Here is a 19,057-nt window from a genome sequence, read left to right as displayed (position 1 = left end):
ACCACCCAATTTGTTCGTGAACAGAAGCGTTTACGACCCAAGGTTCTATTGTATCCCCTAATAATCCAAATACACAAGGTTTTTTTTCTTTTTCTTTTAACCTATACATACTCTTATCTTTCAGGTATCATAATTGCACCCTGTCCAATTCCTTTCAACCAGTTCAGAAATTGCCAGTAATTGAGAAATTCTATCAATTCTATCACATTCCATTCAAACATGTATTTCTACCATTTTTCCAATTAACCAGTATATAACTTATCTTTCTGTTTAAATGTTTATAACTTGAATTGCAATGTGACTTTAATAAAACACAGCTATCCTTCACTTTGTGCCAGGAAAAAGATAAAGTTAAATTACAATGTTTTATTAGTTTTTATAACAAATATTTAACCCTGGGGGGAGATTTATAAGAGGCTGGAAATAAGGATATATTGCGTTTAAGTAAAACATAGCTTTCTTTCTCTAAATTATTCTCAAAAGTTTAATATTTCGAAGCATTGTTGAACATAGTTCAACAGAAGTGGAATTGCAATAGAACTGCACTATGCAAGTTGGCTCCTTCTCTGCTACAGTTTCCTGGGTGACCTTTGATCAGATACTCTTTCAGAATGATTTCTCAGTGTTGTGATGTATCAGTACTTTTTCCCCTTAGCAATACCAGGCAAAGGCATGGCCAGCACGTGACACATCAGGCCTGCGATGCTCCACTATCAACAATGCACAAATCATGGTTTACAGTTGAATTGCTAGACGTAGCTAAACTAACATTCTTTTTGGCCTTCTGGTGATTACTAGTATTCTGTCTTTTTCCCTTCTTACATAATCTAGCTATATGTCCCCTAGCCCCACAAGAAAAACATTTCCTAACAGTATAGGCAGTTGAACACAAATCCTCTTCTTGTGGTTGTTCCTTCCTCAGTTGGTCCCTATCCAGTCGTCTTCTCGCTTCTTCTAACAACCTTCCGGTTATGTCAGTCAATGTTAGTTCATCTTTGGTCAGGACTTCCAGTGAAGATACGTAATCATCATAACTTTCATCCAATGAGGAAAGAATGATTTAAACCTGATACAGTTCTGAAAATATCAGTTCCTTTTTGTGTAGCTCTTGAAAAGTTATTTTCATGAAGTTCAAATGAGCTAACATATCTCCACCTTTCAGAAGAAGTGCTCTAAACAGTTTACGTGTAAGATGTATGTGTGCACCTACACTGTCACGAACATAAATCCTCAAATTCTCCCAACACTTAGCAGCAGACTCTTCTCCACAAATATGGACTAGCTGCTGGTCACTCAGTATTAGTCCAATTATACAAAGAGCTTGTTCGTTGTTCCGTTTAAAGTCAGCTAACTTCTTGGCATTGTCCTCATTATGTGGATCCCAAGCATTTACATCCAGTGGATCTTGAACTGTATTCCATAACCCTTCTCTATGCAGAAGTAGACTGCACTTCATAGACCAGGAAACATAGTTTATTCCATCCAACCAGGTTATAAGTGATAGACTTGTTGAAGTGTCTTGTGCCGTCTTTACCAGGACAGTAACCCACAATTAAACAGTAAACAGTTGTCTGTATACAGTACTGTGCATTCACACCAACTCTCAGTTATTTGAGCCTGGTATGGCCTGGGCCCATAACCAGTGTTGAGGTAATTCCCTGTTAGGAGAATAAGCGCACACAGGGAGACGTAGTGAGAGTAGTGAAGAATAACACACAACTAGCACACAGATACACTGTATCGTAAAATGTAGGTTTTTTACTTCCAGTAAAAACCGTTAAGCAAAGTTCAACAAACAGTCCAAGTCATTCATGGTTAAAGCAGTCAGTTTTCAGTCCAGGGATAATTCCAATATCAAAGTCCAGTATCAAAAACAGTTCAGTAACAGGCTTACATCAAATCCAAGAAGAACTATGATCAGTCAATAGGGAAAAATGTAGGAACGGCAACACTCTCAGCAACAGGAGAAGAACTAAACAACCCAGGTTTCTGGCTCCATCTTATGGCCATTTGAGGAACCACACCCAATTACAATTTTAGCATTCCCTTAAAGAGACAGTATTAAAATGTCTATCCTGGTTTATATATTTTCCAACCCAACTGTTAGGTGACTTACATTCCTAACATATATATATAAAGATGTACTGACAGATTTTTACTCATTAATAGTTAGATTTTTTTTCCTCTGGCCAAAGGTTGATCTTTCTTTAGAAACTTGTGAGAATCGGGACTTCTGAGTTGGCTCTAGAAACAAAGCAGAATTCAGTTCAACCTATAATTGCATAATTGCTACAAATAAACATCTGAATAATGGCTGGGTTCTTATGGTAACTATGGTTTATGGGAAGAAGCTCATTTTCTGAATCCAAATGATGTATACATTTGGATCATAGAGCAAATTAGGCAAAAAATATGACGGATTTGATTGTGGTTCAGTGTCTCTTGTGAACTCAACAAATCTGAATGCCTACCAATAAACACAATCCTTCCCCTTGTCTGTTCTGAAATAAGGTTAGGTCATGAGAGTGCTGCTTAGCCAGGAACACTTTCAGAAAGGCCAGGGCTCTAGTTTGTGAACAAAGAGACGTTTGTAACTGAATTTACCAAATCACAGGGACAGAACTCTTGAGTAGTGTGGGCTGGCTATGTCTAGGCATCCTTGCATTTTCCCAGGACAAGCTACGTGAGGGGCCTTGTGGAAAATTAAGATAGCTAAATTTAGCCAGCAAGTAGTATTCAGCGTACCAAGCCAAAACAAGGGGAGGAATCTTCCTAGAATAGGTCTAAATTCATGGGCACATAAAACATAGATTTATCTTGATCTGTTGTATGGCAACAGATCAAGATCTACTTATTGAGTCAAATGACACCCTCAACATTCCTCATCAGTAAAAAAGATACATGTGTACAGGTGTGTAATACTGCACATATAGTTTTCTTTATAACTTGATTGGGCTTATAAATTTGTTACCAGCTTGTTTCTTCTTTCTTTTTCAAAGGATGGCATCCAAGAGGTCTTATGTTCTGGATGAAAATATTACATTATGCATGGTATAATTTTATGGTAATTAATTAGCATGTTATTGAGTCATTTATTTATATAATTTATATTTGCCTCTGGAAAAATTCTCTGGATAGTTTCAGATATAATCTCCTAGAAAAAGGTGAAGTTCCTTCTGAGTAGAGTTCAATTCCTGATTGCATAAAAATGTCTACACTACCAATTGAGGAGAATATTTGTAGCTCAGGGTTAAACTCTGTGGGTCTTTAGTGCCCTCTGAGCTTGGTTGCTTTCTTGCAGACATTTCATTACCCAACTAAGTAACATCATTAGTCCACTGATGAAACATCTGCAAGAAAACAACCAAGCTCAGAGAGCACCAAGGGCCCCACAATGTCCATGCTGTTTCTTACCAGCTTTTGTTTACCTTAGCCTACAATCCTCCTATGTCCTGATGCTTTCATCTCCAAATATTAATGCTGTTGCCATTTAGCTTTACCCAGCAACTTTACTCCCAAGATCATTTGAGTGTTTACCACACACAAAGTATTTATCACACACATTTATACCACACTTATTTGATAGAGTTCTGTGGATGGCCAGAATGATAGAAAACCACACCTAGATTGCAACAATTTAATGAAGGCTTCTATATCTGTTTGAGACAACCATTTGTATAAAATTGTATAAGGTCTCCTGCTTGAGAAGAGAGTTGGACTACAAGTCCTCCAAGGTCCCTTCCAGCTCTATTCTGATTGATTGGTTGATTGATTGATGTACAATCACTCAGAAGTTGGCCTCATTTTCTTCAGTGGGACATATTTGAGCATTTGACAGCAATCTTGGGGAACTAGAATTTTTCAGCTTATTTGTGTTTCATACTGAAGTTGCTATATCTTAAACAGACTATTCTGAAGCTCTTAGAAATTACTCAACCTTAACTGTACTTGACTTTGGTCACATAATAATAGCATCTCTTGAGTATTAGAGCAGAAAAATAATATTTCCTAGTACTTGGGGAAAAATTTCAGAGGTCAACTAATCTTCAACTATATTGATGCAACATATACACAAAGTTTCCCGTCTTTCAAAGGTTATGCAATATATCTGCCTTATTCCAGTTCTTTAGTTTATTTCAGAAAAAGAAATAGATTATATTTTGCAATGTCTGAGTGCATCTGTTTTGACATTCTTTTTTAGGCCTTCCTTCCTCTAGTTTACCTCTTTCTATTCATGACACAAATTTCTTATTGGCAGTGCACTTTTTCCAGTCTTCATGAATGCAAGTCACTGCTTGAAAATGGACTTATAACCATTTCCCCTCCCACTCACATACAATGTTTTTCCATAAATACAATTTCTTCATTACTATAGAAACCATTGTCTCTCCAGGCTAAGCAAGTCGAACTGTTAAAATTATCTATTTGTCAAGCTCATTCCAATTAGCCAATTTGCTTATTCAAGTAAAGAAAAAAAAATACATTGGAATATACTTGGTATATAAAATTCCTACAAACTGTCAAGTTTTTCAGTATTTTAACCCTTAGGATCACTTTATATATGAAAGTATATGTTCTTTAAGGTCTTTAAAGATTTTTTTTGGGGGGGGGGAGATTCCCAGATGACTATAGCTCACAGATAAAAGGATGGATGGATGGATGGATGGACAGACAGACAGACAGACAGATAATGATTGACTACTACAATATAGTCCACATGGTCTATGCTTGAAAAGTCTCCAGGAGATGTAGTTGGCGCAAAATGCAGCAGCAAGGTTGCTAATCAATATATGGCAAAGTGATTGTGGATGAAAGGATCAAAGTATAAACACCATATGATGCCTGTATCAAAAAAGCCGCAACAGATATCCTCTGCTCACCAGTTACAGTACGATGCAAAGTGTTGGCATAACCTTTCATACCCTGTGGGTTAGAGGTTGACTATGGCCACCTTCCCTATTAGATAGATACTCATTCACTTGTTAAGATCTGCAGGAAAGGCTTTTTGAAGATGCTTCTGCTGTTCAAAGCACATTTTTCCATATGGGGACAGGGCTGCTTTCCAAAATCTGTGCTAGGAGTTTGCATTACAGTTTGCCAAAGTCCAAATCCTGAGTGAGTAATACTGTAGATTTTCAGTTAACTGGATTGAGATTGATAAATCAATGGTAACCTGCTGCATTCCAACTCTAGATTTCTCTGGAACTTGGACATATATCAAAGAGTAGTGCTGTCTATTAAAAATAAAAGTTGCCATTTCACCATTTTTAATTAAAGTAAGGAAGAGATGGCAAGAGAGTATTTGATTCAGTGATTTGAGTATGAGAGACATTTTGAATTGTGCTATTTGCTCAACCTCATTGTTATCCAACCTCACATCCTGAGTGGTTTAAGAGCTATTTTAACTGAACTGGTTCAGTGGATGTAAAGGCGACAAAAGCCAGCTCTTGGACATGCAAGAAGAATTAGGGAAATCCCTTTCCTTTGCAAGAAATTCCCTCAACTTTGTCTGAAATTTGTCATTGGTAGCCCCAATGATATGAAATCACATAACATTTCACCTGTAACAACAATGTTTTGAATGAAACTATGAAACTCAGACACTCATGTATTGATTGTATATGATTCATTTTTAATTTTTTCATTTATTCATGGTGAGTCAGGGTTTTTCTTTTTACTCTAGGGACTGCCTGCAGTTTTCTTGACAAAGTTTTTCAGAAGTAGCTTGTCCTTGCCTTGATTGTGAAAGGGAGTGCTTGGCCCAAGGTCATCCAGCTGGCTGTGTGCCTAAGATGGGACAAAACAGTCTTCAGTTTCTAGCCTGATGTCTTAACCACTGCACCAAACTGGCTTTCTTAATTATTCATGCTATTATAAATACCTGGTGTGTCTGCAATTTAATGGTATTTGGTTGTGGGGTAGAATTACATGTTTTCCCATAGTAAGTAAGGAGTCCAATGCACAGTTTTCCTGAAACTTATCTGGATGCCAAAACTGGCATGGACTATTCTGGACTAGATCAATCTATTTTTGGGGATCAGACAGTGTATACACTCTATACGTCAAGTTTAATAATAAATTTCAAACGTTTGCTCAAAGTAATCTTAATCATATTCTTGTTCTCTTCTTGAAGAGGCTTTTTTTCTGTCTACTGATGTGTTGATTCCTTTATTTTTTCAAAACATAGTAATAAGAAAAATGTCTACATGTTGGCATAAGTTCAAAAATTTAACGTAAGTACAAAGATTTAACAATGTCAGTATGTGCAAGTTATTTATGTTGGTCTGGTCCCAAGAATTGGATGATATAACTGAATTCCATTGAGGAAAATAATAAATTTTAGCTCCTCTTTGTACAAGCATGGACTTTTTTTTCTGGAGAAAACAACTATGTTGTATAAAAAAATATAAAATTCAAGAGGCATACTGCATGGATCTTCTGCTGCCACATTCAATACTATTTGAAACGTATTTAAAAACACAGTTATACTATCAAATCATTATTTTGCATTAAAGATTGGTAGTAGGAACCTAGGCACATAAAAGTTTTTTAAAATGTTGGATTATGTATATAATTTTTTTTCCGGTTTTAGTTTGGCCAATTAATCAGGCTATCAGTTCAAAGGTAGAAGATACTCTCTATATAAATCATATGTTAAGTACAGACAGGGAGAGGCTAAAGAAAGAAATCATTTGCAAAAGCCAAATCTAAGGTTAGCATGAAGCATCATCAAGTGATAAAGCATGGCAACAGAAGTAGTACATGTTGGATTTGAAATTCTTACAGTTATTGCTTACTTTTCGGCATCTAGCCTACTGCTGGTTACATTCTTAATTTCTTTTCTGATATATTAAATTAGTGCAGCTTTAGCAGAGAATACTGACATTGTGGCAATTATAGTTCTCTAGACAATTATGTGGTAGGAATTCTTAAAACTTATAAACTACAGAGTTCTACTAACTATGCCATCAAACAGTTTTACTTTTCAATGTCTTGTAAAATGAATATACAAACTACAATAGAGTCTGTATAGGCAGTTATCTGCACTTGTCATCTGGTGATCAAATAATTTTTTCACATTATGTGTTCTTTTCTTCTCTGATAATCTTGAGATTTCTCCAATGTCTATAGGAGCCGTTGACTGATTTTGAACAGCTCTGACCATAAATCATATCAACTCAAAGTTAGGAGAATCCAGAGCAGATATCTTGCTTGTGGTCTCTCAAGCGCCACAAAAAGATGGCAATCCTTGAATGATGCCAACCAGATTCTCGAACCTTCAAAATATCTGAAGACTTTTCCCTTCAATATAGTTGAGATAAAAGGAACCATTTTTCTGGTCTCAATTTTAATAACTTTTTATATCAAGCAAGTATCAGAACATGGTCTCAAAGTTTTTTTAAACCAACATTTGCATCCCAAAAAGTCTGGTAAGAATATTGGCAGTTGCTCTTTGTGAAGCCAAACCCCTTCACTCAGTTGTTGTAAGAATAAAAATCTTCTTCATTATACACCACTTTGAATTCATAGAGGAAAGGCAGGATAAAAAATACAAATCATTAAGCAGGGTGGGTAAGCTTCTTCTTCCAGCAAGTACTTGTAGAATTTCAATCATGTTTTGTGGATACCTCATAAAATACTTATCCAGGGCAAAGTTTGCACATTTGTAAAGCTACAAACCATGAAAATATATATATATACACACACATACACATACACACATACACACACACACACACATAAAAGTCAAAGTCAAATTAAACACACTAAAGCCTTCCCTCAAATTCTTCCAAAATCTTTATTTTTGCCCTTTCTTTCAGCTGTTTCTGGTTAACTTGCAATGGCCATATTTATGGCTCTCTTTATTTGTTACTGGCTATTTATTACTCCTTTTTTCCCCAGTTCAGAATTTTATTAATTTATAAAAGTATAAAATACAAAAATATATAAAGACAAATTTAAAAAATAAAGATAAAACGGGAGGAAAAGAGAAATAGAGAACAGTGTAGGATAGAGGGGGGAAAGGGGGAAAAAAGCATTGACTTCCAATTCCTTTTGGTCAATAGAATAAAGGAATTAACATAAAACTTCAACTTTTTACTTATGTATAATAATATATACTAGCCATTTCTGTAACACCAAGGCTATCTAATCAGCAAAACCCAAAATCAAAGTTTCATTTTCCCCCCACCTCAAGCACAAAGTCCAAAAGTGGTTTCCAAGTAGAAACAAAATTAATTGTGTTCTTTTCCTTAATCATAGCAGTCAATTTAGCCATTTCTGCTAACTCCATCCACTTTTGCAGCCATTTGGTCATTGTGGGAATCAGTGTCCTTCCATTTTTGTGCATAAAGTAATCTTGCTACCATCAACAAATATAACGTCAAAATTCAATTTTCCCCAAAGTTCTTTATCCATTAGGCCTAAAAGAAAAGTCTCTGGTTTTATCTTTATATTCACTTTAAGAATCTTCTGTATTTAGTTGTGAATCCTAGTCCAATATTTCTTGCTTTATCACATGGCCACTATAAATGATACAAAGCTGCTCCTTTACATTTACATTTCTATATTATTCCTTTTTTGTGAAAGAAATAATATTTATAATTCCTACTTTTGTTTTTATGGTCATAGCAATTGCAATTCTTTATTTTATTGCAAACTTTAGGACCAATTTTAAGAAAGGCATAAAGAGTCACTTGCAAGGAAAAACTTTAAATAGAAAGGTTGCCCCTACAATAAAAGTGTAATAATAAATAACAAATTGGATCTGGAGCAAGACAGCAGGACGTTTATAAAAATTATGGAAAAACAGATTGAGAATAGCTAATTTTGGGTGGTTCTTAAAAATGATGGAATGAATTGCATCAGTTTGGGGGAGGGGGGAATGTAAAAGTTGCCTATCTGAAAAATAGTTCTTGCTATTGTAGACTAACTTGGTGTGTACGTAAGATGTTATGGGCAGAAGTTTCTATTAATTAAGTTTTAATAAGCAGTCTTAAAGCAAGCCAGCATGGGTTAAGTGCTGTGCATTGTGCTATAGGGCAGTATCTACTGTATATATGGTAGCCATACCTACACAATTATATCTTTGGTATCATTATGCAGCTCTGCACTGACGTAAACTCATGTGGATAAGCCATTCTCATTTGCAGAAAGGCCTAAAAATCCAAAATTATATTTATACTGATAAAGGAGAAAGTTTGTCGTTCAGGATTTAAATGAGGGGTCCTTGCTGTTCTCTGGACTTGTATTTTTTTTCTTCTTTCTTTAAGATGTTTCATTACCCAAACTAAGTAACATCATCAGCACTGATGACATTACCTAGTTTGGATTATGTCTGTAAGAAAACAACCAAGCCCAGAGAGCACCAAGGACCCCTTATATTTATACTAATTTTTTTTAATTAATTAATCCAGAAACTTGCAGGTTCCTTTTGGATCAGTTTTGGAGTTGACTTTAAAACAAATATACGAAAAGAATTCATTTTAAATTTAGCCATGTTCCAATAATCTCCTCAGAATATACCTTTTTTAAAATTCCCAAGCTGAAGCAGTGCTATTCTCTTTGTGTGAGGAAAACCTGCTTAGCCCAGCAGTCTGACAGCCTACACATGCTAGGCCTTTGGCACTCCCTCCTTCCTTCTCTGTCTGTGTCATGCTGACTCACTCTGCAGTGACATTATAACAAATGATTTGAGAGCATAGTGTCTTGATACAGCATGCCCTTTGGAAAGAAAGTGCCGGTATTCACAGCCAGCAAAGCCTCCCCTTGGTAGCTCTGGCGGATTACAGTACTGCCCTGCCCTAATTAAGAGTTTATTGCCCAACGGTCAGCGAGGTTGTAATATACTCCACTTCCCTGGAAGTTATTTGTTTTAAGCAGCCAATTGAGAAGATTCTCAGCTTCCACTTCATAAATGCTTGGACATAGCTTGATATTAGATCTCAGGGATCTTTCTCAGGGCTCATTCCACATGCTATCCACCCAAACCTGGCCAGGAAATAACTATATTGGCATAAGGTGTACTGTATTCTCCCTATTAATAATTTCTAAATTATCATTGACATCCAATGGACAAGGACCAGCCCATGGTGCCTCTGCTAGCGAAAATGGAGGCATGGCCCTCCCGAGCTCTGTTTTTGCAGGCAGAGGGTTGCAGGAGGCTGTCACAACTGGTAATGGAGTTCAGGAGCCTGTTTTCACTGGCAGAGTGCTTGGGCCGCCACAGGTGTCCCAATATGAGGGGTGTTGAGCAGGCCGTGCCCATCCTGGCCACACCCCCATGCTCTCCCCAAGGTCAAACACAACCCTGATGCGGCCCTCAATGGAATTCCATGCATGGCTGGCTCAGGAATTCTGGGAGTTGAAATCCACAAGTCATAAAAGGGCTATCATTTCCTACCCCTGCTGTAAAAAGGCCATGCTAGGGAAAACAACTAGTAGATTCTAATGGTTTTCTTTGTTCTCCTTCCATAGCCCAGGAACTGTATAGAAGAGAAGAGAAAGAACCGGACAAAATAGCAAAATATAAAGACCTGAAAATAGAAATAGAATAACTGTTTCAAAAGGAAGCAAAGATGATAATAGTGCAGTCCCAAAACAACTGGAGCACCATTTGAATGTCTTTGACATTGACAAAATCGTTACCAGTCAATTGCAAAAGACATCTTTACATGGAACAGTTTACATCCTGCGATGGATGATACATTTAACACCCTCAAACATCTGCCTATCCAGGTCCTTGGGAAGGACCCAGTAAGTTGATAAAAATGCCAAATTCAATTTAACATCTGGCTGACTGTGCGACGAACCATAACAATAATATCCAATAATGAGAGAAAGTTTGGTGGTAAGGTACCAGGACTAGGGTGCAAAATAGGAGACTGTGAATCCTATTTCTTTCCCGGGCATGAAAATCACCTGGGTAACTTTATGCCATTCACTGTCTCTCAGCATAACCCAATTCATAGGGTTGTTGTGAAGGAAATAGATGCAGGAACACTGGGGATATATCTGCCTTGAGTTAGCCAAAAATAAAGGTAGGATGAAAAAAAATAAATAAATGTTTTTTTCTGCTATATCCCCATGATGTCGCCTTCTTTCCATCCTCAACCCTATATGCACTGGAAGCAAAGGTCCTTTTTCTATCAGCAGAGGTCTCATTACCTACTGTGCCTTTAAGCGTTTGCCAAGGGTTTTTTTGCTGGAAATTGGAGGAACTTAGAACTATTTACCAGATTGCATTCATAAGCATCTACCTGTCTTTTTGTTTGATTAATGCCATGGGTCAGAGATGCATTTAACATTTCCTGGATTCTGTGTAATGGATAAAAGCACAGTGCTTACCAAATAAGGTCATAAAAGCTATTCTATCAGCATAAGAATAGATACAATATCACCCTTTTAAAAAATCTTTATTCAGCCTATACCTTCCTCACATTCAGAGTCGGGGGTGATTTCATTTATGCTGATCAAAAATGTACATTGTCTGACTTTGCTAAAAAAAAAAAAAGCTTGTTTTTCAACAGCCATCCACTATATATTTTGAAGACAGAAACAGTCACACAATAATATATTGACTATGAAACATTATTTCATGAAAGACATGTGTCTTTTTAAAAAAGAAACCTATCCTTGAGTTAGCTCTACCTTTTAACCATTTTCTATGTTTTTCTATTTTGTGATCTATTTAAATTCAGTATTGGCTGATGACATTCTAAAGCAAAATGTAGGATTGCAAGGTGCACTGTGCAGATCTTAAAATATTTTTTTTCTAATAGCATTCTTTCAAGGGATGAAAGATGAACCATTCTTTAGCCTAACAATGCTCTCTGTAAGAAAGCTGACAATTCTCACACAAATGACTAGAATGCTTTGAATACCCCGTAGATGTCACAGGAAACTGCAATTATTTTAATACAAAATAAATAGCACTCTCTTATTTTTTTTCAATGTTGAATTTATCCTGCTGTGTAGATTTCATTTTATAACACATTTTCATCAACGTGTCTGTGTACTTGGCCCTTTTCTGAAATGCAGCCCTAATGATGGTTAGATTTGACAGGGTTGCATGATGAAATGGTTTATTGATGTGACTCTCCTTGTGATGGGAGATGAATGGAATTTCACACAACATACTAATGATCACAGTATTTATTCAGAATGCATGAGAGCATTGGCTGCACTGCTAAATCAGATATCACAGGCTCAGTCATCAAACGGTATTGCACTCTACCGAGGCTATGAAAACATATACAAGCTGGAAAGATCATAGTTAATACTGAAAAATTCTAATTAAAAGTATTATAATTAATAGTTGCTTTGTTTATTTCCACTTCATTGACATGAGGAAATATGTGCATTATACTGTGGGTGAAATTTACAGATTTAAAAAAGAAATTAAATGAGAACCTATTGTAATTGCCAGACAAAACATATCTGCATATTCTTTTCACTTTATCATATGCATTTTTGAACACTCTTTTCTATAGAAGCTATAGAATAATAATCATTATTATTATGTCTTCTAGCCAACTATCTTTAACTGTGGTGCAGTGGTTAGAATGCAGCCCTGTAGACTACTTCTGCTGACTGCTGGTTGCCTGCCATTTGGCAGATCAAATCTCAGCAGGCTCAAGGTTGACTCAGTTTTCTATCCTTCTGAGGTTGGTAAAATGAGGGCCCAGATTCTTGGGAGGGGGGGAGGGGGGGGCAATATGATAAACATGTAAACCGCTTAGAGAGAGCTGTAAAAGCACTGTGAAGCTGTATATAAGTCTATGTGCTATTGCTATTACAAGCCTGGATGTTTATTGGATCAATTATTCTAATAAATAAGGCTTGCCTCACCACCTTGCCTCTTGGATGGTGAGATCTGAATGACACTCTTTTTGCAGTTCTTTCATCGCTTCCATAATTTATAAACCCTTTTTTACCCTCTAAACATATCAATTTATACAGAGGGTGTGATGGATGAGGAGACCACACACGGAATAATGTTAAACTGATATGAATATAAGTATTATACAAACATATGACATATGGAAGCAGTTAGGTATGCACAGATTCTTTGCACAAGACCACATATGAGCGTCCTTGAAATTATCTTTCTTGTTCTAGAAAGTTGGTGGTGACAAGAGAGAACAGATGAAACAAAATACCAGGAAAAGTTTTCACACTAGAAATTTGAAGCAGCTTTGCATGAGTTTATGAGATAAATCCTGGTCTGAAATGTCAAGATTAACTTGTTTTTCTTTTTTTCTTTCTTTCATTTTTCCATCTTAAGAAAATATATATTTATTTATAGTAGTGAGATGCTGATCAATAAAGCCTCCTACTGAATGTCTGGCTATAATCCATATTTTAGAAAAAAAGAGCTTTGTTCCAAAATGTTGACATCAAAATGTCGAAAGTAGTTTGTAGTGAATTTCCTGCAGGTGAACAAAGTATAGCATTGTAGCAATAGTTTCTGTTGGCTTTTGGCTAATACTTGCAGAATTTTCTTTTGAACCAGCTGCAGAAGATGACAAATTCACGGTGCCCAAAAACCAACCTGTATTTCAAACATGCATAAAGACAAAGTGCTTCAGATCTGAAACCCATATACAACAGTATGCATGCTTTCCTTCTATTGGCTGCTGCATGAACTGATATCAGACAAACTCCCAATCCATGGTCCTCCCCCTGCATAAGTCCCATTGGATGCTGACTGGACCTTCCCGATATCTCAATTCTCTTTCAAGAAAAGAAGTGCAATTGACTTCCATACCATCAAATGAGAAATAATGTTGCTTTAAGACTATTGTTATATCCCTAATAACTGTTTAATGTCTTGGATTGTTAAAACTTTTACTGTAAGTTTTGCTGTACAGCAATGTTACAGTTGTATTATTTTGATATTCCATCCAGGACAACTCTGAGGGAAAAGTGCAGGAATAATAACTTTAATCATTATTTACTTATTTTGTTCATTCATTCCCCACATTTATATAACCATATATAGTGGCTCTAGGTGACCATAAAACAAAAATCAGAATATTCCACAACAAGAACTACAGTATTTTAACAAAGACTAGAAAAGAGTATCTTGGTGTTTCAAAAACTAAACTATGGAGTGTAACGGATTTACCCAGCCTTCTTTGAGGTTATCAGTATATGAAATAAAAATGGTGGCACTATTAACCTTTCTTTTTTTTTTGAGGGAGGGGGGACCAGCCCTCCTTGATTTGCACAAAGCATATATTGAAGAAAAACATTACAGCATTTTGATTGCCTTATCTATATATATTCCTGGCCCTTTACCCAGAAGACAAATGGGTCAAATACATAAAGAAGGAATAAAGAAACCTGAAAGAGGTTGGTCATGAAGCCCCTTTGCTCACTAACTGAGTAGAGAACAAAAATTCACATAAGCCATTAGTATTCGATAGTAAACAAGTTAAGGCAACTGCATGCAGTGCAAAATTACTGCCATCAGGACATGGAAAAATGTCAAAGTGTTCATGAGTGATGCCAAGCCTTCTGACAAAACATGTCAACTACTCTTGAATCATTGTCGGTGGTTTATTGCAAATCCGAAGACAGAATATCAGTTGCCCATATTCTTGTCTTCTCCATCAGTCACTTCCCCTCTTGCTTTATCAACACCGCTCTCTCTTAAATGACTACCTGTCCTATATTTGAAATGTTCTCTAATGTCACAGAAGCTCTGTGGTTTCTTTCCCGTCTGTCTCCAAAATCATAAGCTTTGCACCAATGCCACCTTCACCTGAAACAACCTGTGGTACACACCATAGCCTTCACTGCTGTTTTTCTTTCCCATTCCTTTCTTCCTGATACTATTCTTTTCAACCAATCTGTGCAGTCTAAATATAGATAAATACTTCTTTAAGAGAAAAAGGCATACATTTCGTACCACAGCACTCGGCCATGCATGTTGATGAAAAACGTCTCAAAGCCTACAGGTTGTTAAAACTTCAAAGTTTAAGTTCCTAAGCTAATTATCATTGTTGTTCATTATTATACAAATAATTGCATTTTTTAAAAATTTCTTCCTTCAAAAAGAGCTCAAAAATGTCCCTCCTCCATCAAAAAGAACCAAATATAATGTAAACTCTCTTCAATCAAGGCAGTACCGTTAGTTCATGAGATAAAGCCTTTTTGTACTGTTGAGCTAAAGTGCTATTCATCATACTTAAGCCAGCTGAAAATTATGTCAGGATAAAATTGGTTGTCCTGATTGCAGACCCCCATCCCTATATAGGGATTTCAAGTCAATGAAAGAAGACTAGAATTCAAAGCACTAAAATTTTATTTCATGCTACCTGTACACAAGAATCTGATTTACTAACAGTCAAGCCAAATTGATGCTAGATAAGGATCTACAGCATTCAAAGGGGCTAGATTTAAATCTCTTGTAGGAATGACTCCAAACTGATGGTGCGTTTGACCCCACTCTCGGGCTCTGCCAGGTCATCTACAGATGATTTTGTAATAAGGAAGAAAACACAACTTGAACACTAATATAGCTAAGGATAATTTAAAGCTGTCTTGCTCATTGGCTGGGCAAGTTGAGGGTGTGGGGTTGCTCCTGAAGATTTCTAAAAGCTTCAGGGAGTGCAAAATACAACATGCTTACTTAAGGGATAGTTTTCTGGCTAATATAGAACATTGCTGCCACAAGAGTTGCATCATTTTTCAATGTTTCCTAGTGTAATTCTAGATACTGGTAAATTAACCAATATAGCCCTATGTTTCTCTGATTGTAGGTATCTATGAAGTTACCTATCTCAGATAGATTCTGCCTCTCCAATCAGAACCAGCTTGCCAAAACCCTTTGCCTGTCAAGTTGGCATGCTCTACAGGAGCAGCTCATCTTTCAAACAGCTTGACCTCTGAAACAAGAGTAACCCCCAGTCTAGGATGTTTTGAAGCTTTGAAGTGTCTGGCTGTTTTAGAAGGTCTTTGGAGTTCCATTGCTTTTTAGCTCAGATATATAACAGAATAACAGATTGGAAGACCCCCTGCTCAAGCAGGATACCCTATAACATTTCTGACAGATGGCAGTCCAGCCTCTTCTTGAAAGTTTTCAGTGGTGAAGCTCCCACAACTTCTGAAAGCAAGCTGTTCCATTGGTCAATTGTTGTCACTATCAGAAAATTTCTCCTTATTTCTAGATTGAATCTCTCCTTGATCAATTTCCATCCATTATTCCTTGTTTGGTCTTCAAGTGCTTTGGAAAATCAGTTGATCCCCTCCTCTCTGTGGCAGCCCCTCAAATATTGGAATATTGCTATCATGTCTCTCCTAGTCCTTCTCTTCACTAGACTAGCCATGCCCAGTCCCTGCAACCCAGTCCCCTAATCATCTTTGTTGCTCTTCTCTGCACTCTTTCTAGAGTCTCAGTTATATGTTGCTTAGAGCCATTCAGACTGAAGCTATGCTGTATGTAAACCCTACAAATAAATAGACATCCTGGGACATGCAGAAAAAGAATGTTCTGAGAATATGTTTGCACTATGATTAAAGGCAAATGGGGAAAACCCCTTCAAAGACATATCAGGAGGGAGGTATTTCCAATGCTGACTCTAATCTTCCTTCCCAGAAACCAGTATGCGTTATATACTCCCAGATGATGTGATCTTGCTGGAACTCTAGAAAGAGTTTCTTGGCCCACAAATGCCAATAGAGTAAAAGTCTCTATGTCAGAAAGGGGAAAAGGCCTGGTTTCAAATTGTTGCGCTTTAATAGACGCTTATGACCATGGCCATATCTGGCATGGCTACCATTTTGGATTTGTGGAAAGATGATCCAATTTTGTCTTTGGAAGCTTTAGTTTTTTTCTCTCTCTCCCAGTTTTGCCAAGGAGTTGAAAGACAGGTTTCCTGGAATCCTTGGGAGCAGTGAGAAGATGAGGCAAGTTGACTCTTGCCCTTCCCTTTACCTAACGTAATAAGAAATTAAGCTTTGCCTTCCCTTTGCTGGATGGAATTGGAAATCCTTTGCTTAAGTTAAAAGGATAGTTTGCAAACTCATTATTTTGACCTGGTCTTGGAATTGTCCTTGTGTATTTCCTTTTGCAATTGAAGAATTTAGAAACTTTGAAAAACCAATGCCCAAATAAATGGCCCTATGGCGAATTCTAAAATTAGGAAGGAGCAGACAATGTTTTATTAGCGCCAAGCCTTTTCCCACAGCCTCTCTAATCCAGTTCCCACCCTCACTTTTCCAAATAAGGTTTACAGAAAAGGTGCGGTTTCAGGATGACTCATGGGTGGATTCCTGCCAAATAACAGAATGTAAAACAACAGCTTTCTGCTTCCTCCTAGTAAAATGAGATTGTTCAAATCTCCAAAGCATGTGTTATCTGTTCACAAACTGTACTCCTTTGTTATCACATCCTTCCTTTGAAGAACAAGGGTTGGTGTAAATGGCTTGCCCCGTTTTATCACCATAATAGTTAGGCTGGAACGTCAGTCATCAAGCATCATCTCTGAAGGGATCTGAACTCTGATTTACCTTTGAAACAAGCTTATAGCAATTAGCTTTCATAAACTTTGGGTCCTTAGAAAGTATTTTTGCAGGAGTGAAAGGTGAGATAACAACTTTAAGTCAAATCATGACTATAAGGTATGTCTCTGTTATTCCCAGGTGCCATACCTATCATTCTTTTTCTGTTTTGTATCCTGAAAAATATGAATGCATCTGAATACAACTGGAGGTTTTACTGATACCAATTATAGAGCATAGTCTATATGAGATATCATTTTGTAATACTGACAAAGTCAAATTTCATCAGGATATCTCAAGAAAAACACAACACTGCCTAATAAAATTCAGAAATAGCACTGTACTTTAGATTTGTGCTCTTTACTAAAGAGCACACTTTGACTGTTTTACCTTCTGTGAGAAATGGTAGGTGATCATTCTCTACATCATAGTCTGATGTTACCATCCCAGCCTACTCTTTCAACTCTTTCACAGTCTTTGCTGTGCAGCCACATTTTGCTGAATATGATGCATTACATTGTGACTCACTTCTAAGGGAACTTTAAAAACTACCTAATGTTTTTCACTGAGTAAATATTTCCCTTGTCAAATTTATTTTTATTTTTCCTGCTGTATAATGCAGAATGTCTATTAAGGATGTCCTGGCCTGTGCACAGAAATGGTCTTGGCTATATTTTAGCAATAGCTATGCATTATTGAAATAAGCTGTGGGTTTGAATGCGAGATGTGAATTATGAGTGGAATGAAGATATGAAAAGCCCTAGCCATGAAGGTCTTGCAAAATATATTTAGATATTCTGATGCATTGTTAGCCTTCCCAGGTAAACCAGACAGGAAATAGGACTAGATGAACATATTCTGCTTTATTGTAAGGCTACATCACAGAATTTTGCAACTCTGAAGGCACAAACTTCCCACTGCCACATTTAACTATTTCTTCCATTAGGGTGGGTCCTTCTTAGGTTTATTTCACTTGACTGTTAAGCCACTGGAAGCTCCTGCCTGTCCTATCTGATTGCTTCTTAGGCAGCTTCTTCTCCTCTTTCCCAAAGGCCATTGACACATTCTATGAGTCTATATACCTTCAAATGTCAGAATAGTGGAAGCAACAGCATTCCATCTGATACCCCATGGAAGTAAAACTTGGGCTTCAAAGACGCAGGAGAGAAACAGTTTTGGTGCTTTTGCAATTTGATATTGTGGGATACTCCTGAGAATACCATGGACAGGAAAAGGAAACAATGGATTATTGATCAACCTAGAAATCTCACTTGAGGCAAAAAATGACCACACTTATTATGCAATAAACTTATTTGGACAAGACTCTAATGCTGGGAAAGGGAGGAGGAGGAGGAGAAGAAGAAGAAGAGGAAGAGGAAGAAGAAGAAGACAACTAGCAGTAAGGTGGATGATTCGGTTATAGTGGTAATTGGTATAAGGTTGGAAAATTTGAAGGGCTAATTTAGGGACAGATTGTAGTGGAGAAAATCCATCTATATGATTGCTAAGAGTCAGCAACAACTTGACGGCACATAATCAAACATACAAA

At 36.9% G+C, this 19,057-nt stretch overlaps 1 long non-coding RNA gene across 1 annotated transcript in view; it reads left to right on the top strand.

The window, feature by feature from the left end:
* The window catches only part of LOC148127813 (uncharacterized), a 52,875-nt gene extending 34,780 nt beyond the window's left edge, over positions 1-18,095 (top strand). Inside the window, exons 2-3 of the long non-coding RNA XR_015740241.1 lie at positions 12,531-12,665; positions 13,514-18,095. This is a non-coding gene — a long non-coding RNA (uncharacterized LOC148127813). The remainder of the gene's footprint in view (positions 1-12,530; positions 12,666-13,513) is intronic.
* The last annotated feature ends 962 nt before the right edge of the window (positions 18,096-19,057 follow it).

This window comes from Pseudonaja textilis, chromosome 1 (genome assembly GCF_049901715.1).
Source record: "Pseudonaja textilis isolate UNSWEBS1 chromosome 1, rPseTex1.2, whole genome shotgun sequence".
Classification (NCBI taxonomy): Eukaryota; Metazoa; Chordata; class Lepidosauria; order Squamata; family Elapidae; genus Pseudonaja; species Pseudonaja textilis.
This window is presented reverse-complemented; position numbering and strand designations above follow the sequence as displayed.